This window comes from Rattus norvegicus, chromosome 2, assembly GCF_021556685.1.
Source record: "Rattus norvegicus strain SHRSP/BbbUtx chromosome 2, alternate assembly SHRSP_T2T, whole genome shotgun sequence".
Lineage (NCBI taxonomy): Eukaryota > Metazoa > Chordata > Mammalia > Rodentia > Muridae > Rattus > Rattus norvegicus.
This window is the reverse complement of record NC_141535.1, coordinates 234,295,675-234,320,528: the sequence shown is the minus strand read 5'-3', so window position 1 is coordinate 234,320,528 and position 24,854 is coordinate 234,295,675. Positions and strand designations below refer to the sequence as shown.

Genomic DNA, 24,854 nt, shown 5'->3' with positions numbered 1-24,854 from the left:
TAGCATTCCTCCGTGGTCTCTGCCTCAGTTCCTGCCTCTAGATTCCTGTCTTCGCTTCTCTGATGATAGACTGCAAACTGTAAGCTAAGAAGAACCCAATTCCTCCTCAAGTTGCTTCTGGTCAGAATATTTTACTGCAGAAACAAAGAAGCTAAGCTAATTCACCTATTCACCCTGATTCCTGCCCACTGATTACCACCACTTTGTTCTCTGTCTGCAAATTTAAATGTATTATGTGCTATATAGTACAGGTCTTATCTAACATGTACCAGACTGAGTTCAATACCCAGTACTGGAAAAAGAAGAGCTTCCACATATGTGTTCAGGGAATGGATTCCTTTCTGGATTTGTTTTCTATCACTTGGCATAATATCGAGATTCTTCCATATTTTAGCAAACGCCAATATGTATTTAAAGTGCATGATATACCACTGTCCATATATGCCTTGGTTTCTTATCTATTGACAATATAGGACATATTTTCACTACTTGTGTAATGTTTCAGTGAGTGTGGAGTGCAGATATCTTTCTGAGATCATTTTCCATATCCTTTTGGTATTTGTACAAAAAGAATATTTCTGGGAAACCTTGGGAATACTAATTCCAATTTGCTCGGAAGACTCAACTCTGCTTTTCTCTTTTCTACATATTCTTGTCAGCATTTTCTATCTTTCATCTTTATAATAAGCATACTAATAAATACACATTGTTATTTATTTATTTATTTATTTATTTATTTACTTATTTATTTGAGGACATAAGTCTATGCCAAGCTGTTGCAGTCAAAATAAAAAGCACGGCGGAACTGGTTCCCGTGAGTGCCCTGGAGGTCACTAGTTCAGGCTCCAATGGGCCATTGGAAGTAGCGCTAATTCATCTCAGATTAGTGCCTCTCCCAGCAGCTCTCTGCTAACGGTGAACTCTCTGGTTCCAGCCACCTGGTAAAATCAAAACTCAATAAACTGTAACCTGACAATCAGATTTACATGTTTAATTCTCAATCTACAATACATCCACACAATAAACGTACAACCAATTGATAAGGATATAAACCACCAACCTAGATAAGATATAATGTGTCCATCTAGACAAAACAAAATCCTGTACACATCTACCCCTTCCTTAAGAAGAGTCATAACAACCTGTAATGTGTGCAAAGAGGAATCTTAACATCCACCGCCATGTTCTTTCAGCTGCCTTCTCCACCTCCTTCGGCCTCCTCTGCCTCCTTAAAACTTTTCTTCTGCCCATCCTTCCTTCTCATCCAATGACAGGCCTCGTTCTATCCTGTACCTGCCTTCACCTGCATAATGACATCAACCTACAGCAAGCACAAGTGTGGAGATCACAAGACAACTCATTGGAGTTGGTTCTTTCCTTCCACATCAGATTCCAGGGAGCAAACCATGGCTTGTAAGGCTTATCATCAAGTGCTCTCGCCAAGTGAGCCATTTGGCTGGGGAAGTGTGTTCTTCTGCAGTGTTTTGTTTCTATTTCTCTGGTAACTGATGATGATGAACATCAGTGTGTGTGTTGGTCACCTGTAAATTCTTAAAGAGATGTCTTTCCAGATCTCTCAACAATTTTGAATCAGATCATTTGCTTGTCTATGATTGACTCAATTCTTTATAGTTAGGGTGTTGATTCCTGATCAACTATACAGCTAATGAATGTATGTCCCAGGGTGCTATAGTATGTTGTCTCCTTGACTAAATATAAGCTTTTGGCAAGGTGTGGTCCTATTTATTTATTTTTGCTTTTGTAGTCCAAGCTTTTGGTACAATATCTAAAAAGAATCCTCACCAAGGGACAATGAATGTCTGGAAGCTTCTCATCTAAGCTTCTGTTTTTGTTTTTTTTTTTATCATTGTCTAAATCTTTCCAGCTTTATAGTTGGGTACTTTTTCCACTTTAAGTTACTTTTATTTAATTTTATTTTTTAATTATTCACTTTACATTCCACTCACTAGCCCCTCCCAGTCACCCCCTTCCACAATCCTTTCCCCTATGCCTTTCCCCTTATCCTCTGAGTGGGCGGGGACTCCCTGGGTATCCCCCTCTTCACCCTGGTACTTCAAGCCTCTGTGAAGCTATAACCCTTCCTCTCTCACAGAAGTCAGACAAGGCAGCCCGACTAGTAGAACATATCCCAACAGCATTTGGGACAGCCCCTGCTCCAGTTGTTCAGGACCCACATGAAGGCCAAGCTACCCATCTGCTACATATGAGCAGGGAGTCCTAGGTCCAGCCTGTGTATGCTCTTTGATTGATGGTTCAGACTCTGAGAGCCACAAGGGTCCAGGTTTGTTGACTCGGTTGGTCTTCCTGTGGAGTTCCTGACCCCTTCTGTGCACACCATCCTTCCTCCTATTCTTCCATAAGAGTCCCCAAGCTCCATCCACTGTTTGACTGTGGGTGTCTGTATCTGTCTGAGTCAGCTGCTGGGTGGAGCCTCTCAAAGGACAACTTTCTTCTGCCTGCAAGCATAACAGAGTATCATTAGTAGTGTAGAGGACTGGTGCTTGGTACAAGTTCCCTCAAGTTCCCTCAGTCTCTTCTCCATCCCCTGTGCCTGCATTTCGTATAGACAGGAAAAATTAGGGGTTGAAAGTTTTGTGGGTGAGTTGATGCCTCTATTTCTTCACTGTTGTTTCTGTCTGGCTACAATAATGGCCTCTTCAGGTTCCATAACCCCAATGTAGTGAGTTACAGCTAAGGTCAGCCCCCAATGATTCTTGGGTGACTGAAAGCCTACACACTTCTGGAAGTTGAACAACTCTCAACTCTGGGTCAGGGGAGAAATAAAGAAATTAAAGACTTTCTAGAAGTCAATGAAAATTAAGGTACAACATACCCAACTTTATGGGACACAATGAAAGCAGTGCTAAGAGTAAAGTTCATAGGACTAAGTGCCTCCATAAAAAAATTAGATATTTCTCATATCAGCTATGTAAAAAGTATACCTGAAAGCTCTAGAAAAAGGATGAAAGCAAGCACACCAAAGAGGAGTAGAAAGCAGGAAATAATCAAAATCAAGGCTGAAATCAATCAGTTAGAAGCAAAGAAATCAATGCAAAGAATCAATGAACCAAGAGCTAGTTCTTGGAGAAAATCAACAAGACAGACAAACCCTTAGCCAAACTAACCAAGAGACAGACAGTATACAAATAAGCAGAATCAGCAATAAAAAGGGAGACGTAACAGCTGACACTGAGGAAATTCAAAGACTCATTAGGTCTTACTTCAAAAGCCTGTGCTCCACAAAATTGGAAAATCTTGAACAAATGGATGATTTTCTAGACAGATACCATTTACCGAAGTTAAATCAAGATCAGGTAAACTATTTTTAACAGCTCTATAACCCTTAAATAAATAGAAGCAGTCATTTAAAGTCTTCCAAAAAAAGCTCGGGGCCAGATGGTTTTAGTGCAGAATTCTACCAGACTTTCACAGATCTAATGCCAATACTCCTCAAACTAATTCACAAAGAGAAACACAAAGAACACTGCCAAACTCATTCTATGAGTCCCCAGTCATCCTGATACCTAGATTACACAAAGAATCAACAAAGAAAGAGAATTTCAGACCAATTTTTCTTATAAACATTGATGCAAAAATACTCAATAAAACTCTCTCACACCGAATCCAGAAATACTTATCAAAGACATCATCCAACAAAAGATCAAATAGGCTCCATCCCAGAGATGCAGGTGGTTCAATATACAAAACTCCATCAACGTATCCACCATATAAACAAACCAAAAGAAAAAAAATCACATGGTTATCTCATTAGACTCAGAGAAAAGCCTTTGATAAAATCCAACACCTATTCCTGTTAAAGGTATTAGAAAAATCCAGAATACAGGAAGCTTTGAGTTAATTTTAAGACCGGTACAAAATAAAAGTTCAGTTTCTTTTTTTGTTTTTTGTTTTCTTTTATTTTTTATTCTTTTTATGTAGACAACGAGTTTTCCAGCCCCATGTATTGAAGAGACTTGTTTTCACTATCGTTTTCCTAGTACCCTTGCCAAAGTGTTGTTGATTATATATGCCTGGATTGATTTATGAGCTGGCTGTTTACTAGGCTCTTTTCTCCTGGTTTATAGGTCTGTTCTATGATAGCACCATACTATTTTGATTACTACAAGCTTGTATGATATTCTTAAAACAAAAGAAATGATGTCTCTTTTTCTTTCTAGAAATGCTATTTGTGTTCTTTCGTGATTTTATACCAATTTTTAATATTTTTTCTGTAATGAATGCTATTGGTATTTTTATGAAGTTTATCTGACTACTGCTCTGGGAACTATGAAAATTTTATCAATATTAATTTGTACATCCATGAGCGTGAACTATTTTTCTATTACATGTGTCTTCTTCAATTTCTCTCACCATTGTAATGTAGCATTCCACGTACAGATCTTAGAAATAATTTAGAATTAGAAGTTTATTGTCCTAGATCTACTCAACAAAGAGTTATTGGGGCCCTACTATGGGTCAGACACAACAGTAATCAAGAGAAACACCTGTTTGAGAAAGCTGGATAATAAGTAAATAAATGGATTTTACAGTTGAGTATGGCTTGTAATTTTTGCTATAATGAAAAAATAGGGTGACAAAAAAATGGATCTGCAGCTGCAAAGCCTTCAATCTATGATGGCCACCTGCCTGAAAAAATGACACAAAAGTTGTGGGAGTACCAACCACTATCTGGCTGGATTTAAAACCTACCCCATGAGAGGAAGCTGATGCCTGACACCACTGTAGTACCAAAGAACCTGAGACTAGATAGGCCATGGACCTGGGAGAAAACCAAATACCACAGTTCTACTAAAGGAACATAGCAACAAAATGACTGTTAGTGACTTTCTGCTACATTCAGTCATCAGTGTCTTACCCACTCAGCCATCATCAGAGAAACTTCCTTCTTCAGTAGAAACAAGTACAGAGAGAGACCCACAACTGGACAGTATGCAGAGAGTAAGAGACCTTGGAATCCCCTAAATGGAATGGCTCCATCAAGTCCCTTATCTTAGGGCTCGGATAACTCTGTGGAACAGGTGGTAGAGGAGATGGAGAGGATCTGGAAGAAGGTGGGGAAGGGAAAAACATAGTAAGAATGAAAAAATGTGTACATATATGTGTATGTGTTTGTGTATGTGTGCCTGTCTGTCTGGCTGTCTGCATCTATATGGTATGTGATTCTTGTACTTTTTCTTTTGCTCTTTCCTGTCTTTGTTTTTTTTCCCTGGGGAAATTGGGGGTTTATTTGTTTGTTTTGGGTTTTTGTCCTATTAGTGTCTGTGTTTATTTTATCTTACTTTTATTTTTAAATGACTGTTTGAGAGAGAGAGAGAGAGAGAGAGAGAGAGAGAGAGAGAGAGAGAGAGAGACTGAGAGAGAGAGACTGAGAGACTGAGAGGTGGAGAGCATCTAGGAGAAGTTGGGGAAGGGAAAACCACCATAATCGGAGTATATTACATGAAAAAAATCTATTTCCAATTACAAACATATTTACTGAAGGGAAAATGTTGTATTGAATGGGGTAAAGATATGATATGAGACTGTTTCAAAGGTGTAGACAACATCAAGGAAATCAAACAAGAGTGTATGAGCCTAGAGGTAGCACACTGATGCTCCATTACTACCCCTAAGGATGAATGGAGAGAGTAGACTGCAGTTCTCATATCATAGCTGAAGGAAAAACTCTCCTTTGAACCCATAGGAGGGAAACCAGGAGTAAATGGAGTCATGAAATTCACAGAGAATCTCAGAAAGTTCAAAATGAGAGGGAGGTTGGAGATCATTACACTTCACCATGACCATTTTAGCACTGTAGCCCCAAATGTTGACTGTTACATCAAATAGGATGTATGGATTTCAGGAGCAAATAGCCCCAAATGACTTGCAGTCCAGGTGTGCAGACTAGTAATTGCATTGATCTCAAGTTCTTCCTGTCTCCTAGTGTCCTGCCAAAGTCTCCAATTGATTAAATCAAAGCAACTGAAAGGCAGACAGAGAGCAACCGAACCTTCTATTCAAAATCAGCTTCCTGGAGCAGGTCATGGCTCTAGGGGAACCAATAGAGAACCTCTTCATAGAGAGTCTTTCAGTCACCTGACAGTAGAAAAGGTAGCATTGGACTTACACTTAAAATGTGAAGACCACAGCAAGGAGAGATGATGAAGCAGAAAAACCTCTGGTGTTGTACATCTAGCACTAACAAGACCTTTGATGTACAAGTCTCATACTTTGGGCTGTATAAGTGGAATGAGCAAATAGGACTGTGATGGTCTCTGAGCTCCCTTTAGTCTTGAACCATCTGAGATTCTCTTTGAGTTTCATGATTCCACTTCTTATTGTCTCTCCCATGGTGTTTCAGTAGCATGTGTGCACGCTGAGTGCCTATCAATCAAGGGTCTGCCTGGTTTTTCTGGGAATTGACAGTCCCAGAAGTGAAGAAGAAAAGAAAGGGGTTTGGGGGAGGGAGCCGAGCAGCCAACATTGATCATACTCACGGAGTTCAGAGTAAGATATCTGGCCTACCTACGGAAGTATACTAAGAGATCAGTTTCAATCTATAGCCAAAGCTGATACCTCCTCCTAGTATTCAGTCTTAGTTTCATTTCCTGTTGCTATGATAAAGCAGCCTAACAAAAGCAACTTAAAGGAGAAAGAATTTGACTTACAATCCCATGTTGTAGCCCATCATTTTAAGGAAGTCAGGAGTGCAGGAACTTGAAGCTGCAAGTCACATCACATCTATACTCAAAAGCAGAGAGCAATAAATGCATGCATGTTATAATTAACTCTCTTCACCCACTATCATACAAATCAAAACTCCCTTCCTAGAGAATGATACATCCACAATAGGTGAATCCCCCCCCCCACAATTAACATTATCAAGATAATACCTGACAAACCTAATCTATACAATCCCCACCCACCATGACTCCCTTTCCTTGTGATTCTGGATTGTCTCAAACTGACGAAACCAACAATCACAGTCTCCGAGAATATTTCAATGGTGTGATATTTTTATTTCCAATCAAAACTCTCTACAAACCACATTTTAAAACTAAGAAAGGAAACGACACAGGTCATCTTGTTCTTGCAAGTAAAACATCAGAGTTTGTTGTGACAGCCACCAGTGAAGTGAACAAAATTAAATCACAATTCCTGCCTCAACTGACTTGCTGAGTGGGAACGAGTTCAAATGCCAAGAGAAAGACTCAGCTACAGAGTAGTGCACTGAAAGAAAACTGTTGTATTTACGTGCGGACTGAATGACAACTGGTAAACCGTTTTCTTTATTATCAAGAAAACTGTTCTACACTTAGGAAACTACACAATGGATCAGAAGGCAACTGCAAGAAGGGGTTGACATTTGCCAGTCTCAAATTTACTCATTCGTTCAATATCGACCCAATAAATGCTGGGCACCAGTATTTGTATATTGAATAAAAAAAAAAAAAAAGACCAGTCCATATGGGGCTGGTCAGTGTCGTGGAAATTTTTACCATTGCCAGATGACATTCACTCCCCACTAATATTTGGGGCTTCTTATTTTCTTTCCTATTATATTCATTCATTCATTCATTAAACAATTTTATACATATATTCAGTATATACGTCATTCTCATTTCCATCCTCGCCCATCTTCTTCCATCACTTTCCATGTCTTTGCTCCACAATAATCCCTTTCATTCACTCATTTTTATTGATTTTTTTATTTCATGAAGCACTGAGATCAGCCAGGGCCATATGTGTGACTGTAGGATTGGATCTATCCTTCAGAGCTGGGTAGGTTCAGTAGAGGGCACACAACTAATGACAGCAGTTTTCTCTCTTAGAAATTATTGATAGCCAATCATCTGGAGGTATGATGTAGGACCTATGAGTCCCTCTTCCTTTCTTAGTAGGGTTGGTCTTACGTGGACCGAGGTATTTTCAGTTGATGAATGATTGCAAGCCTAAGGAATGATGTGTTGCCCTTTACTCCATCTTTTGGCTCTGACACACTTCTCAGCCCCTCTTCCATTAGCTTTAAAGGAGTTGGTGTGAGTGATTTGTTTAGGGGTGGGCCTACATCTGTCACTTGTTTTCTGTGTCTTGGGTGGCTACAAGTTTCTGTATTCACCTCTTGAGTATGGTTTTCTTGTGGTTCCATACCCACAGAGCACTGGGCTGGGGTAAGCATGTCTGGTTTTAGCCACTGTAGGCTTCAGCATAGCAGCACCACACCCAAAGGAACCCAAAGCTTTTTGAGAGAACAGAAGACTCCATGGCAGGAAGTCTGCAATTCCATTTGTACATTGTCCATATGGAATATGTGTCCCTAATGAATGCACTTCCTTCAAATATGCATGGACTGTTATACAAAATATACATAAATTTGGTAAGAGTTAATTAATTCATAGTCACTTGTATTATAGGATACCTTGACATTTATGGATATAAAACAGCACCAAGTTTTGTATAAGAAACATTTTAAGGTTAAAAGGGTGTTTTAAGCTGAGCACACCTGTAATCCTAGCATTTGGGAGGTTGAAGCAGAAGGATCAGGAGTTCAAGTTTATCCTTGGTAATGTATCGAGTTCCAGGCCAGCCTTGACTACATGAAACTCTGAAAGCCCAACCACCACAGTCATTAACTCACAGAGAGCAAAAGACAGCTGTGGTATGAATGTAGATCAGAGGAGTCAATATGCCAGACATACATATGTGAAATTATAAAAAGAAAAAGCAAAAACAATAATTACTTTAAAAAAAACACACATTCAGACATTTTTGAGTAGATAAACGCTACCTTCTAGTCCCCAAAATCTTCCAGAGATTTTATATGATGACATTTCTCACACGTTTTAGTTGTAGCTTCTTGGAACTCATACTGTGTTCTGCCTCAGACACAACTGCATGGGGGACAGAAGGAAGGCTGGACTTCAAGGGAACCCCACCATTCTACTACTTGAATATAGCCTTATTTTAAGTTCTCTCTTACTGAGTTTTTCCATGTTCCCAAACAGGCCTCTCATTAATATCACTCAGAGATCTCTGGTAAGTGCATTCTATCAGTTCTAACCTAGTAGTATAATAGCTGTGCCCAGAACTTTCCAAATCAAAAAGAAAAAGAGTATAAACCTACTTTTGAGCTATTATGCTATAGCAGACAGTGGGTACCAAACATCAACCAGACACATAACCAAGATACAGAGAGAAAGACAAGAAAGCAAGGCTAATTCTGAATGAGAAGTTCCCAGAGAATGGATCTGACATGGTCTGAAGAGTAAGTAGGCTGTTAACACTCAGTGGAAAGAGAACAGGGGTCATCCAGGCTAGAAGACAAATGAAGCTAGAGGGTTCTGGAAAATAGCAACGAGTCCAAGGGACGGGTTTTTCCATTAGGCAAAGCTGCTGTGTAGACTGAGAGGCATGCCAGTTGGAGAAAATAGTATCTCCACAGAGCAGATGGAGAAGGAACAGATATATGCACCAAATGAAGACGAAAGCCAGGCAGAAACCATTGTATACTCCTTCAAACCCTGCCGCTCTTTTCATGTGGTCTCTAAAACTGCTAGCTTCTAGTCCCAGAGCTCTACAGAGTGAGACTTCTGGTGTTCTACTCTTCCTTAGTCTTCCAAGTCACTGCCTTCTGACTCCAGCACAGCACTCCCATCTCATCATAGGCTGCTCTGTTAGCCTTTCTTTCATATCTTCTCCTTTAGTGGTTTGAGAGCTGATAGTTATTGTCAATTTGATTTACTTTTGAAACATCAAGGAGACATACATCTGAGTGTGTCTGTCAGGACATTTCCAGAGAACCTTAACTGAAAGTAAGACGCACACACACACACACACACACACACACACACACACACACACACACACTAAATGTATGTGTATCACCCTCCACAGCTGGAATCCAGTCATGACTAAAAAGAAAGGAGAAAGACATCAGAATTATCTCTGTTTCTTGGCTAAAGACATAATGTGACCTCACACTTCTGCCTTCCCCACTGTAAAGACTGTATCCCCTCAGACCTTAAACCAAAATAAGTCTTTCCTTCTTTAACTTGCTTCTCTCTGGCATTTCATCACAGAAGTGAGGAACGTAACTAAGAGAACTGGGTTGCAACCTCTCACACATGAAAAGCTGTGTGAAAGAGAAGACATGGGAAAGGACTCTGAGCACATGGTGATGTCCAAGGCCCCCATTGAACACTCCCACCTAGGTCACGTCAGAAAACTCTCTTAACTTCTCCTAGTCTGTGCTCTTAAAATATTGATAACAATATCTGTGCAGTTATTTTAAAGATTAAATGAATTAAGTATAAAGTCTATGAAGTCAACATACTGTACGCATATTTTTATAATGTATTTGTTCCCCAAACCCTTCCTGGTGGGTCTTTTATTTATTCATTCATTTGTTTGCTTATTTTTTTTAACATCCCCACCACAGTTTCCCCTTCCTCCTCTCCTCCCAGCCCCTCCTTCCCACCTTTCTTTCCCCCTCCCCTCATCTATTCCTCTATTTGTCTTCAAAAGAGGGGTAGGCCTCTGATGAATATCAATATGCAATGGTATAGCAAGTTGCAGTGAGACTAGACACTGTCTCTTCTGCTAAGGCTAGTCAAGGCAATCCAATAGGAAGAAAGGGTCTCAAAGGCAGACAACAGAGTCTCCCTCTGTTAAGAGTACCACATAACATATAGGTCAGTACCATATAGGCTTCCTGGTTGGCAGTTGAGTCTCCATGAGTCACTATGGACCCAGGTTGGTTAATTCTGCCAGTTTTCCTGAGGTATCCTTGATCTCTGTGGCTCCTACAATCCTTCCTTTCTCTTCCATAGGATTCCCCAAGCTCTGCCTAATGTTTGGATATGGGTCTCTGCATATGTTTCCATCAGTTGTTGGGTGAAGCCCCTCTGATAATAATAGAGCTAGAAACCAATCTATGAGTATAGCAGAATAACATTAGAATTCATTTCATTGATTTTTTCCCATTAGTATTTTTTTGTATTGTGGCTCTCTAGACTATCCAGCCTCTGGTTCCTGGACCTCCAGGCAGTGTCAAGGGTGGGCTTCTCTCATGGTTTGGGACTCAAGCTGAACTATCCATTAGTTAGCCACTCCCACAATTTCTACATCACATTTATCCCAGCACATCTTGCAGGCAGGACAAATTGTAGTCCAAAGGTTTTATGGCTAGGTTGGTGTCTCCATTCCTACTTTGGAAGTCTTGCCTGAATACAGGAGATAGCCAGTCCAGACTCCATATACCCCATTGCTAAGAATCTTATCTAGGGTTACCTTCAAAGATTCCTGGGACGTTCCATTGCCCTAGGTTTCTAGATCATCCCAGAAATGCCCCTGAGCTCCAGTTGTATCTCCCAGAACTCTCTTCCCTTTGTCCTCTCCTGACATGATCCCTCCTGTTCCCATCCCCACCCAAGACCCTTATCCATTCACCTACCCCATTTAAGTACAATGTCTATTCTGTTTCCCCTTCTTTGTGAGATTCAAGTAGTCGCACCTTGAGCCCTCCTTTCTTAGCTTCTTTGAATCTATGGATTGCAGTACAGTTATCCTTTATGTCTAAAGTACTGATGGGTCCTTAATGCTCTTTGCCATGTCTTCTACACAGCTGATACTCACTGTAGACTGTGTGCCCAGAAATCACACTGCAGCCCTGAATTCCATACATTCTCAGATCACACTGCCTTAAGTGCTTTGGACAGGTTTGTAGTCTATATTAAAATTCATTCCCCAAATAATTTGTGCATCAACTTCAATGCTTGGCACTGCTAGCAGAAAGTGTGTTCACCATGGATCCTGCTCCAAGGAGTTCATGGCCCCTGCTGATTCATCTCTGTGGATGGACTTTTAAGGAAATTACCCCACATGATAGTGAATGGGGCCATTAAATCTGAGTGATACAAGAATGTATTCTTAACAGCCAAGTTACCCCTTCATGAGAATGTTTTGTGATGCTATTAAGGCTTTGGATTTTAACCATAGTTAAAAACAAGACCCTTACCAGAAGACAGCATCTAGGGAGACAAGCTATTATTCTATACTCACAGAATTGTGTTTAATCTCAATGGACCGGTCCTTTAAATGTGGCATAGCTGAATAGATTTAAAACTGGATTGGAGTTCTGACAACACTTATGTTTGCATGCGGTTGTGTAACCTCAGCACTTAGGAAACAAAGCAACAGTCACTGTATGATCTGAGAGATTTTTTTTAAGGTTTCAACTTGCAGACTAGAGGCTTAGAAGCAAGAGGCCCAGGACCGGATGCTCACTGAGGCCACAGTAATAGTCACCACACAAGGACAGAATGTTCTGAAACCACAGAAAGAGCAGCACAACGTGAATCAGTGACTATAAGCGAACGCATTTACCTGAGGGTGGAGAAGGCCAGCAGGAGATGAGAAGACTGGAGTGAGCATGCCTTAGATGATCAAGACAGTGACTGTCTCGTCAGACTGAATTGGAGTGGCTCAGAAGAGAGTCTGAGATTGGGAAGAAATGTTCACATAACTGTCACACATTACACCCCATTCTCTCTCTCTCTCTCTCTCTCTCTCTCTCTCTCTCTCTCTCTCTCTCTCTTACTCTCCATTCCTTTGGCTGTTGTTTTATTTGTGACTCAGACTTTTTGTTTTCGGTGGTCCTGGGGATCAAAGCTAGGGACTCTCACAGGTTTTCCCTCTCTATTTCTATAAAGAGAAAGTAATTACCAACTGCTCACATGGCCTAGACCCTGTGACAATTAACCCTAAGAACTAATTGCTGTTAATGACCTCATATTAAATATGAGAGGTTCACTCACAAGTAAGTAGAGGAGATAGATTCTGAACTCGGGGTTGTCTAAATGTGATGTTCTTACATGTACCATCCCTTTAACAGGCAAATAGCTTGTTACTGACTTATGTCTTCATTCGAGTTTAATTTTCTAAGTGTTGTTGAAAGTGAAAACTCCTTTTAGACTCAAGGAAACAAATTTCTCACTCTGAGATTTCAAATGAAGTCCAGTGACAGCCGGGGATTTAGGAGGTACAATGAACAGCACACAGCTGTCCTAGGTGACCTTCAGTTAGACCCCATGTGTGCCTAATGTGTCCATGTCATGGGGCTAGGTGGAAGAAAAGGTTTAGAACTTGCAGCCAAGTCCCAAAAGCAGTACGGACAAAGGAAAATGATAAGGTCAGATAAAAACTGTCTCCAACCCAACCCCAGGAAATGGAAAAGGGACGGACTGTGCCTCAGAACGGGAATAAGAACTGGATATGCTGGAGCTGAGCTTCTTCCTTTCCAAACACAGTCTACGGCTTCACTATTCATGAGCATAAATGGTGTCTAGATTACTCCTCAGTTTAAGAAAAAAGGGATTCAATTGACCACGTCTTTCTCGGTGTTTTAATGCTACGCTATTATAATCTCACATTCCAGTGGCCTTCTAGCTGCATGGTTACGGTCTCCTCATACTTACCCTGAAATTGTTTTTCCATTGTTATCTTACATTATAGTCGCATCGTAATGTCATGTTTAAGGGTTCCCCATACACTTGTAATGAAATCGTTTTGCAGTTCAGAATGGCATCATATTGGCACTTTAAGCAGGGTATCCATCACCGTGTATTGATAGTTTTCACAACAAAACACCCTATTTTAGTGACTGTGAAAGTAAATAGCTGTTGCTGGTGATCTGTTCTTCCATTTCAAACTTAAATGGTCTCATCTGTTTTATTTTACCTTGCAATTTTCACACCCACTGTGGCATGGGCCAAGTTGATACCGGTTGCTTTCAAATGAGGACAGTTATTGCACTAGCTCATAAATGTTTATGTGACAGCCACTCATCTGTTCTGGGTTAGTCTTTGTGCGATAGATCACCAGGATGCTTTGGTCAGTCCATTTGTAAGACTAGTAGAGATAAGTCTCGTGCCAACTGAAATCTAGAGGGAAACTATTTGTAAACAGTTTCAAATCAAATCAAATCATATATATAAAAGTGACACGGGCATCTGCAAAGTGTTTCATAATAAAATAGCTCAGAACTCCATCTCCAGACAGCCACACATAAAAAATCTGAATGATATTCTACAGACAAAAATTTTAAAAGGTGTTCTAAATGCAGGAAATCTGAGAATATGTACCATTACGATTGTCACGAACCAGACATTCTTAGCTAACGTTTAAAAAAAAAAAAAAAAAAAAAAAAGCTCACCACCATTGCTTTCTTTTTTTCCTGGTTAAACTTCATAAGGTTAACAATTTGGTTCCCGTCTCCACTTTAGAGATTAAATGCTACTCAACCCAACCTGAATCCAAACTCCCTCACTTCTGGAAGAGAGCCAGGGCAAAGCGAGTCTCCTGACAATAGGCTTCACTTTGAGATCTTTCTATTCTCTACTGCTAAAAGAGCTGTTGCTGCCTCGCAACTCCTCCACAGCCATTTTGACAGTTCCTCCCAGGTCAAGCTGGAAGGTGGGGGAGCCGACAGAGAAGCCAAGAGTTCCATTTATATACTAAAAGATTTCTGCTAGGGTGTCGAGCCTGAACCTACTTGGCCTTCCACTGGAGCTGGAGGTGCCGAATCTGATAAGCTTTTATTTTCTGGAAAATGACCTCTCTCTCTTTGGAAGTTAACACAGACACTGACCATATGACAGGCGAGTGTGAGGCGCTGCAAACACACTCGCTTTGGATGTTTGTGCTTGGATGTATTTTCTGTCAGAAAACAAGTGTCACATCAGAGACTTTTGTCCTTGGGTGACCCAAAATATTCCAAAACCAAAAAATGAATCCCTTGAAATGGAATTTACTTTAGCTAAAAACAAAATATCAGTGCTTGGTAATAGACGATGGCATGAGTTGTAAAACCAAGCTAAGGATGAATTAGGGTTTAGAGTAACACTATGGTGTCCAAGGCCAGTGCCACTATCTTGTGTGGAGCTTTCATGAAGACTCTCCCTTCAAAGTTGCCTTTTGAATGAGCTCGACAAAGAAAATGTGATGTGCACACGTACATGAAAAACTGAAGTGACTTGAGACGTAAACTTAATTATAAGCAGCTGAGCATTGAAACAAAATTCATACACCCTACCCACTCCTCATTTCTCAGTGTCTCCTCTTTGTGGCTGTGACAATGTATCTACTTTCAGTGGGCTTCCTCTCCTGCTGCTGGGATTACAGGCAGTGAACAACCTCTAGTATTCACAGAGGCTCAACCCTGCCCAGTTTCTGAACCTATCACCTATCTCTCTTAACTTAAACCACCAGGGTGATATGCCTGAGGGTCTGAACTTGCCAGTCTCCTTCATGGAAATCATTTCCTTGCTCCCCCAGCAGCTTGTCAACCTCCTTCCCATTTCAAGCTTTCTTTAAAGAGCTCTCTGTGCACAGCTTTACTTCTCGCACCTTCTGACTTGTATTTTGTGGTCCAAAACCATTTCTCACAAAGATCACAGAGCTATATGTAACCATGTTTCAGAGACTCAAGGGTCAAGGCTAGGACTGTTTTTCTAGGTGTCTTTGATCTACACCTCAAACACTGAGGATCTTTGCTTGACTTTTTCAGATTATGTACTCAAGTTACCTGTAAAATTAGGACTAGACCTCTAATGGTAAAGTAAGGGACAAGAAATCATGTAGATGCAATCAGAAGCCAAGTCTGGCAAGAAGATCATTATTAATATTAATATCAATATTAATATTTAGATCAACATTAATGCTAATGGTGGGTGGTAGAGGCAGATCCACAGCTGGTCACTGTTTCCCTTCTAGAATTATCTATGGTTCATGGCCCACTGGTTCTGCCATCATTGTGGTCCAGCTGTTCACAGTGGTTCTGTCTTCTTTGATCAGTTGATTATTACGACATCATGGCCTCTCACTGTCTTCCTTGTGGCTTATGAATGACATCTATCTTCTGCCTTTCTTGCTTGTCTCCCTCAGGTTCAGATTGGCCTGCCAAGTGCCATCTGCATAGATCCACACATATCCCTGTGTATAGCTCTGCTCTTTACCACTTCTCAGGCCATTTGAATAATGTGTCTTTTTCTTGAGCGTGACAGTCATACAGAGACATATAAAGTAGTTGTTACCAAGAATAAGTGCATATGTATAGATATTCTGGGTCTTCACAAATGGGGATAATGTAACCAGCAGAAACTTTCTGTTACTCATAAGTTTGTTTTTGAAATGCTTATGTATAACTTTCAAGATAACAGCAACCTTTTTACTAAGCAACTACTAAGTGCCAAATACTCTTCATTCACATAAGAACATAGGGAGACAGTCACCATTCATACCTTACCGAGAATTGGCAAAGGCAGCCAATCAGTGTGCTCAAGGTTATACATATATCTGATGATTGGAAAAAAACAGCACTAACTCAAAACTGACTTCAGAACCTTAGCCTTAACACCTTGCGACAACTAGGTTACCCTTCTCCATTCCGGAGTCTCCAATTCTTTAGAATTACTCCCCAATAACTACTACCTTTTGGCTGTTCTTACTCTGTAGTCATATCTTTGTTCAGTACGAGAATCTAGTTGTAGCTTGACATAAGAGCCAGTCTTGCCATGAGTAAAATATGAGAACATCCTCTCTCAATCTCTGTCTATATCATGCCCAGCCAAAAGTTGATCATGGTTTGGATCTGACAGGCTTATGGCCTCACTAGTCCAGCTCACCTCTCCTCAAGAAGGTATCTCCAATATAGGAACAGCCCAGCAGCATCATTTTTTTCTTTAGAATGTAGCTGTACATTAGACATACAAATATGCTGACATCCCAGTAATTTTAAAGCAAGAAGAATGAGTGTGGAGTTCTAACTTCTGTTGACTCAGAAAAGAGAATGAATGGTTTGTATTTTCACAAATGAATATAAAACAGAAATGCAAATTTGAATGGGGTAGCAAAAACTGTATTACAGGGGAACACAGACTGACCTTTCTTTTTTATGTGAAGCTCATAAAACCCAAGCAACTGAAGGCCATGAGTAACTCTACCCCCCCCAAATTAACCCAGTTCAATTAGCTCTAAAGGATGCCGAGCTAAAAAGAGTCCTTCCCAAGATCTGGACACTGTGCAATTAAGCACAGAATTCCGCCACCTTTAAGCTTCTTTTCAAATGGCAGACACATGTCCTCTTCTATTAAAGGGAAGGCCTATAATACTTCTTTGAAAATAGCAAGGGTGTGAGAGAAAGAGTCAAAATTGGCAAATTCCTTTTAGACTTCTCAATGGAAATCCATCTCTCTTTAACTCGGACCACCACTGCCCACCTCCAAACCACCACCTGGGAATAACTGCTTTGCACATGAAACCGCGCAAAGCATTAGACGTGACGTCAGGTACTATTATTCTGGCATACTCTGATTTGAAAAGGGTAAATCAATTTAAAGCATTTTTGTTTAAAATCAGTTCTTTAAGGCTGCGTGCACATAGTGGCTGCCAAGTTTCAACCCAAAGTGAATGTTAAGGTCTATGTTATTAACCCTTGAAAAATGAGCCACACCAGGGAAACAATGACCGGCCTGGCCACCACCAGGTGCAGCGGCCGAAGCTGACAGTCAGTCAAGTAAGAGTAATGCACGCTTTCTTCATATGCAAATCGCACAGTAACGTGCATTCGCCTTTCAGGGCAATGTCAGATCATTGTAAAAGTACTTATAGATATAAACACCTATTTAAAAAAGAAACCAAATTCATTTATGCCGGACTCTCTGTGGCCGACACGCCATGATAAATCACCTCATTATGCACAAAATCACAAATATGGACTTTGAGGTTGAGTGTGAAGATGTGAGAGATATGACTAGGATTCTGCTGTATCTTGCCATGACCCTCGATAAAAAATAAAATATAAAATAACTATAGGTTAGAGTTTCCTCTGATATTAGGATGGTACACACGCAATTATCAGAACCCATTTAAAGGCATGTTCTGGTGCTCAGTTGGTGCTTTTTAAACTAAAACTGTCACAGAAAACTTTTCACAGCGAATGTCTCTGTATTTAACTATATAAGCCTGCTTCTACACATGTTACAAGAGACGATAACATAAATTGGTGAACTTATATTTTAGAAATATCACAAAATAGCCTACAGAGTGGTGAAGGCATTCTAAATTAAATAAAATGTCCACTGTGTATGTGTGTGTGTGTGTGGTGTGTGTGTGTGTGTGTGTGTGTGGTGTGTGTGTGTGGTGTGTGTGTGTGTGTGGTGTGTGTGTGTGTAGTATGTGTGTAGTGTATGTGCAGTGTATGTGTAGTGTGTGTGTGTAGTGTGTTTCTGTGTACTGTGTGTATGTAGTGTGTGTGTGTGTAGTCTGTGCGTAGTTGTGTTTGTGTGTACTGTGTGTATGTAGTGTGTGTATGTGTGTAGTGTGTGTGTGTAGTGTGTGTGTGTGGTGTGTGTGTAATGTGTGTGCAGTGTATGTGTAGTGTGTGTGTAGTGTGTGTAGTGTGTGTTTGTGTGTACTGTGTGTATGTAATGTGTGTATGTGTGTAGTGTGTGTAGTGTGTGTGTAGTGTGTGTGTAGTGTTTATGTGTGTAGTGTGTGTAGTGTGTGTGTAGTCTGTGTATGTGTATAGTGTGTGTTTGTGTATAGTGTGTGTTTGTGTATAGTGGTTGTATGTAGTGTGTATTGTGGTATGTGTGTGTAATGTGTGTGCAGTGTATGTGTAGTGTGTGTGTAGTGTGTGTTTGTGTGTACTGTGTGTATGTAATGTGTGTATGTGTGTAGTGTGTGTAGTGTGTGTGTAGTGTGTGTGTAGTGTTTATGTGTGTAGTGTGTGTAGTGTGTGTGTAGTCTGTGTATGTGTATAGTGTGTGTTTGTGTATAGTGTGTGTTTGTGTATAGTGGTTGTATGTAGTGTGTATTGTGGTATGTGTGTGTAGTGTGTTTGTGTATAGTGTGTGTGTTTGTGTGTAGTGTATGTGTGTTTGTATTTGTGTGTAGTGTGTGTAGTGTGTTTTGTGTGTAGTGTGTGTTTGTGTGTAGTGTGTGTATGTAGTGTGTGTGTGTGTAGCATGTGTGTGTCTGTCTGTCTGTCTGTGTGTAGAGTGTGTGTGCTTTCACGAATCCGTATCCATTTATGATTTGTTCACTTTTTCCTGTTTAAGTCATTTTGCAGTTCAGCAGAGTGTTACCAAGCGAAGCAAAACAAAAACTCTCTAAAACCCCAAGTCATTTTATAAATGGCAACTCGTGTCCTAGGCATGAGTCCAATGCAAACTTTTAAGTACCGCTTCCCAGATTAGACACCCATGTCCTGTTCCCTAGCCCCTGCCCGTTGTGGTCACTATTCTTCATGTGCAAAAATGTCAAGGCAGAATTCTTTCTGGGTGTGAATTTACCATTTAAATCCGGAAACATTCAAGCTAAAATGAGACTTCCAAAAGAGATTGTAGTGTCTTTATAGAGGAGTAAGATGAGCTATCCAGACAGCTGGCAGTGGGAAAAAAAGGACAGAAAGAAAAGGGGAAAAAAGTGAAATGTTCTGAAGTATATATGGAGTGGAAGATCAAAGAAGCCTGCCTTTTCTATCCTCAGAAGTCCCCAGAGCCTGCTTGATCCTCAGTCCTTCTCTCCGTTATTCAAACTCTTGTAACCTGTGTTCCTCAGAGCCAACTCACCCCAGCTCACCTGCTCAATCACCAGAATCGGGTCAAAAGAGACTAAGGAAGCCCAGCTGTGCTGTCTACCACAGACAATGGTGAGGCATTTCAGAATCAAATTGTCTGTTTGATTTTCAATTTATTTTCAAGTTAGAAACTTTTCTGACTCTGAGTGAAGAAAACCGGAAGCAGATTCGATCTGTGTGTTTATGCGCGGCGCACAGACGCCTGAGAAAATGGCAAATGTGGTTTCTGGAACGCATGTCGTTTCTTATTTACTTCATGCAGCCTGACGGAGTTGGTGGAGATGGATGTAACTAGCAATATTTCATTCCCGTCCGTTGGCACTTCTCATGATGGACATTAAAACGATGTAATATGTATTACAAATGTGAGGGTGGGTGGATACACAGACAAGCATTTCACTCCAAGGGACATTAGCAGAGTGATAAATTTCATGTACTAAATCTCTAAGAACCACAAGTTACCCCGAGTTAAGACATCTGTACAGAATTAGGTGCCAAATGAAACATCAAAATCAAATAAAGCATCCTTTTATGAGAGTCATAGGATTATTTTTTAGGACTGGGAAAAAAACTGGCAAATTATCCAGAAATTTCACTGATAGACATGCAACCTGGGTTTTCAAAAGATGAGATGACTTATTGGGTCACTCAGGTACTTAGAAACAAAGCCAGGACTAACCTTCCTTCTTCAGCTAGAACATTCTCTCTGCCACATCATGAGCAGAAATTGCCCTGAAGCCAGAGTGCACAAAGCCTCATGGTAGCACCCACAGGTGTTCGTTTCAGTATGTTTACCCATCATTGTCCTTTGTGATACATGCTCTTTCTTTTTTCATTTTTCTCCATGTGTGTTCAATCTCTCACCCTCTTGAAGATCAGGGTTAAGACTGTTCTTGTGGTGTGTACCATGGGCCTCATGGGAACAAGACTAGCTATGAATATGCCCAAACCTAAATCGTAGACCTAAAATATTATGAGCCTTGAGTGTAACCTGATTGGGTACACTGGCTCCACAAAGAGCGACAGAGACAGAGAGTCAGAAAGAGACAGAGAAAGAGATGGAGACAAAACTGAAGAGAGACACATAGGAAGAGATAAAGGAAGTATGAGAGAGAGAAAATAAAAGATAAAGGCTCTGAACAAATTCACACGTTTAAAAAACCTTTAACTGAGCCTCAGAGAGGAGAAAACGGATAATAGGCTTGAACTCGTTGACACCAGAAAAGACTTTCTGAACAGAACATTGCTTACACAGGCACTAAGATCAACAATTAATAAATGGGACCTCATGAAACTGAAAAGCTTCTGCACACAAAGGATGCTATCATTCAGACAAAGTGACAGCAGCCTACAGAATAAAAAAGATTTTCTTACCAAATACCCATCTGATAAAGGGCTAATATCCAAAAAATATAAAGAACTCAAAATATTAGATATCAAAAACCCAAATAATCCAATTTGAAAATGGAATACAGATCTAAACAGAATTGTCAAAAGAGGAAATTAGAATGGCTGCAAAGCACTTAGAGTCAACATCCTTAGTCATCGGAGGAGAAATGCAAATCAAGTCAACTTCGAGACTCCACCTTACACCATCACTCTGATCAGTAAAATACATGACAGCTCATGCTGACAAGGATGTGGGGAAAGGGGAACACTCCTCCATTGCAGGTGAGAGTGTACACAGGCACCGACACTGTGGAAACCAGTGCAGCGGGGCCACGGGAAGATGGGAATTAATGTCTCAAATCTAGCTATACCACTCTTGGACATACACCCACAGATAACTTCATTCTACAACAGAGACACTTGCTCAACCATGTTCATCGCTGTGCTAGTCACAGTAGCCTGAAATCAGTAGCAGCCGAGATCTCCTTCCACAGGTGGAAATGTGCTGCATTGTTTTACAGAGTGGAGCATTCCTCAGCCACTAAAAAATAAAATCATGAAATTCATGGGTAAACAAATGGAACTAGAAAAAAGAATCATCATGAAGGAGGTAACCCAGACCCAGAAAGAGAAATACAGTATGCATTCCCTTATATGCTAGCTGTTAAGTCAATGATAGCCAAGCTATAGTCCACAGAACTACAAAGGTGAGGGGCAGAGGAAGGATGTGGTTGGGTAGGGAGAACTAGATCTCCCTAGGAAAGGGAAATAGAACAGATAATGATGGACAGATGGGGTAGGCTGGAACCGGAAGATCAAGTGGAAAGCATGATTGAGAAGGGAAGAAATACAGGGAGAGATAGCTAAAATTAAGGGCCATTTGAAGAGTAGAGTAGAAGCCTTCCTAAAATACATACATCATATACATATGCATATACAATTATGATATATGAAGGTGATCTAAATGAAATTGTCGAAGAATGTGGGAGACACAGCCCCCCCAACTAGAGATCTCTTGTCACCAAATGAAGCTTCCAGTACTGAAATTGGGTTATATCTCATTGAGTTGTTGGTCAAAGAGGAACCCACAGGAATCCCCAAACAACCGAAACTGCTACAACCATAGGTTGCTCTCCGCACACTGGTAGCAAGGCCTCATTGCTAAAGACCACCCCCTACAAAACACATTGAATATGGAGAAGTCGAGCTATTGCCTACACAGAGCCTTCTCTGGAATAGAAAGTACTGGCCTGATACAAACGAGAGACATAAACACAACCCAGACATAAAACCTTTGATCTACAATGGAGTCTCACCAGTGAGGTATGCTAGTGCCAAGGATTTACTAGAGTAACCAACCAATGTCTGATTTAAGTCCCACTCCATGAGTTGCATACAGCTGACAGTGTTGGGGTGACCAAAAACTGGAGACTAGATAGCCCAAAGGCTTAGGGGAAAATCAACTACAACTGTTTTCAGAGGAAGAAAAGGTAGCAATAAATGATTCTCAATAACGTTCTATTATAGCTTGCTCAGTCATGATCAGAAATGATTCCTCCTGCTGGGGATGAGGAAACATGAAAATACAGAGACCTACAGCCAGACGTTATACCGAGAGTAAGAGACCTTAGAGCTTACCCCTAAATGGGGCATTTCCATCAAATCCCTCCCCTTGGGGTTCAGGGAACCCTACAGAAGAAAATTCAGAAAGAGTCTAAGAACGGGAGGTGATAGAGGACACTGAGGAAACGAGGCTCTCTGAATAAATGGGGTCAGCGCACGTATGAACCTAGAGACCTTGTAGCAGCATACGCAGGGACTGCACAGGTCTGCACTAGTTGGGGTGCTAGAGCTAAAGGGAGAAGTGGGCGCAAGCCTCCATCCCTGACCCAGGAACCACCTCTAATTGATAACCACTTGCAAATGAAAATTCAGTTTCCTCCACAAACATATAAATATTTCAGCGATGGTGCTCCACCACCTAGACGACATAAAGTTACCAGAAACCCAAGGTAGAGGGCAGAGAAGACATTAAACACCAATTCAGCCTCTCATTGCTTCAGCCCAAGTTGCCAGGGAGAATGGGATATGAGGCACAGGACTCTAGCTGGCCCTCTGCACTGCAGCGTGGATGTTGGAAGCAGTGCTGGAGTCTCGGCTGAAATTCTACTCAAAGCCAAAAAGCCCATAGCTTCCAACTTAGACGACGTTGAAGGCTTAGAACAGCCTTTACCCCAGGGCCAGTGAAAGGCTGCAACCCATTTGTGGGGCACTAATATAACCTGGGTGGTCAGTGTTTAAATTCAGCAAATTATCAAGGAGAAGGAAAAGCAAGGCAAACACAGACAGACTGCCTTTCATTCTTTGATAGATATGTGTACTTGAAAACCATTAATGGCAGTGTGTTGGACACCGGCACAGTTCCTATATACTGTTTTATAACGGTAATGAACTTGTATGAGCCTCAGTGAACAGGCCTGCCATTAAATCTTCTCTGAGAAACAGGCCGTAGATGCGTGGGTGTTTTGTGAGCTTTGCCCATACATCAATGGAAATTTTAGTCACGGAATCCCAAAATTACTATTTTTGTGAAGTAAAATAAAATAGAAGCCCACGTCGTCTACATCCACACGTCAATTTTTAACCGGAGTTATTCTTAAAATCATCCTTGCTGTGGGTAGATTTGGAGAAAAGGAACAAAGAAGAAATGTCAGATGACAAATGTCCAGTGTTAACGACCCAATCACAAACAAATTAAATGTCCATCTCTGTCACAGCTGGAATCTCAGCCTGGCCAGGGGGAGAAATCCTCCGTGCTGCTCAGAGCAAATGTATTGGAGGCTAATCAGAATCTAATGAATCTCTCAGGAGAGCTCTTCCTTGGCCCACATCTTAAAGGCCTGTACTCCGTCTAAAGGGCCTGTACCTACCAGTTATTTTCTGGGATAGCAATTGTTTGGTTAATAACAGACACCCGCAGGAAGACATTCCGGTTAAGTCTATTACCCGAATCTAAGTCTTTGCTCACCGAGGTGTCAAGGTGAAACATTCGGTAATCTGTCTCACCGTACGTTTTATTACCAATAGGAGCGAGTGTACCGACCAGAAGGAAGAAAGGCAGAGCAGGGGCAAAAAGAAGAAAGGCAACCGTAACTTCCAGACAAAGCCTGGAACTATTTTGTCTGATCAACTCCAGCAGCTTCGTTTGAATTTATCAAAAGAATGAAAAGAAATGGGGGCGTGGGGGGGGCTGATAAGTGTGAGTTTGAAACATTAATTTAACCAGAAGTAAACAGAGGACGCTAGAAGGACAAGGCAGTAAGAAAAATGCATAGAGAGGCTATCAGCAGCTCGAATCGCACGAGGCCTGCTTTCAATTCTCCACAGGGTGGCTTCCGGTGCTTTTCATTTTTCAGTAAAATAAAAATCATAGCCATCTCTGACGTTCCTCAGGGACTTCCTAGATGCTAGCTGGCACTTTACACACATCCACCCCAAATCTCAGAGCTGTTCATCAACCCCATTTACAGCTACGGAAACTAAGCTTTCAAGAGGTTCAAGCCAACTGTGAGCTTACCAGTAACACAGTAAAGTTCTGATCCAGGGCACGGGCTGTTTTCTCCATTTGTATCTTGGAACCTTCTTCCCCCTCACTCTCCCTGATTGTCTCAACGGTTGCTTCTCCTGTAGTTTATAGCTCCATGTTGAAGGAGAATTAAAAACTGCCTACCATGAAAGGCAGCCCTACTGCAAACCACGCAATCAGGCGAGACAGGTGAAATCATTTGGCTGTCTTAACTTTGCA

At 41.0% G+C, this 24,854-nt stretch overlaps 1 long non-coding RNA gene across 1 annotated transcript; it reads right to left on the bottom strand.

Annotated features, from left to right (window-relative positions):
* Positions 1-1,803: 1,803 nt before the first annotated feature.
* LOC147996587 (uncharacterized) lies at positions 1,804-24,813 on the bottom strand. The gene is made up of 3 exons (XR_015672596.1): positions 24,627-24,813; positions 6,690-6,762; positions 1,804-2,477 (listed from the first exon to the last, which is right to left on the bottom strand). It is a non-coding gene; the product is annotated as an uncharacterized LOC147996587 (long non-coding RNA).
* Between the last annotated feature and the right edge of the window lie 41 nt (positions 24,814-24,854).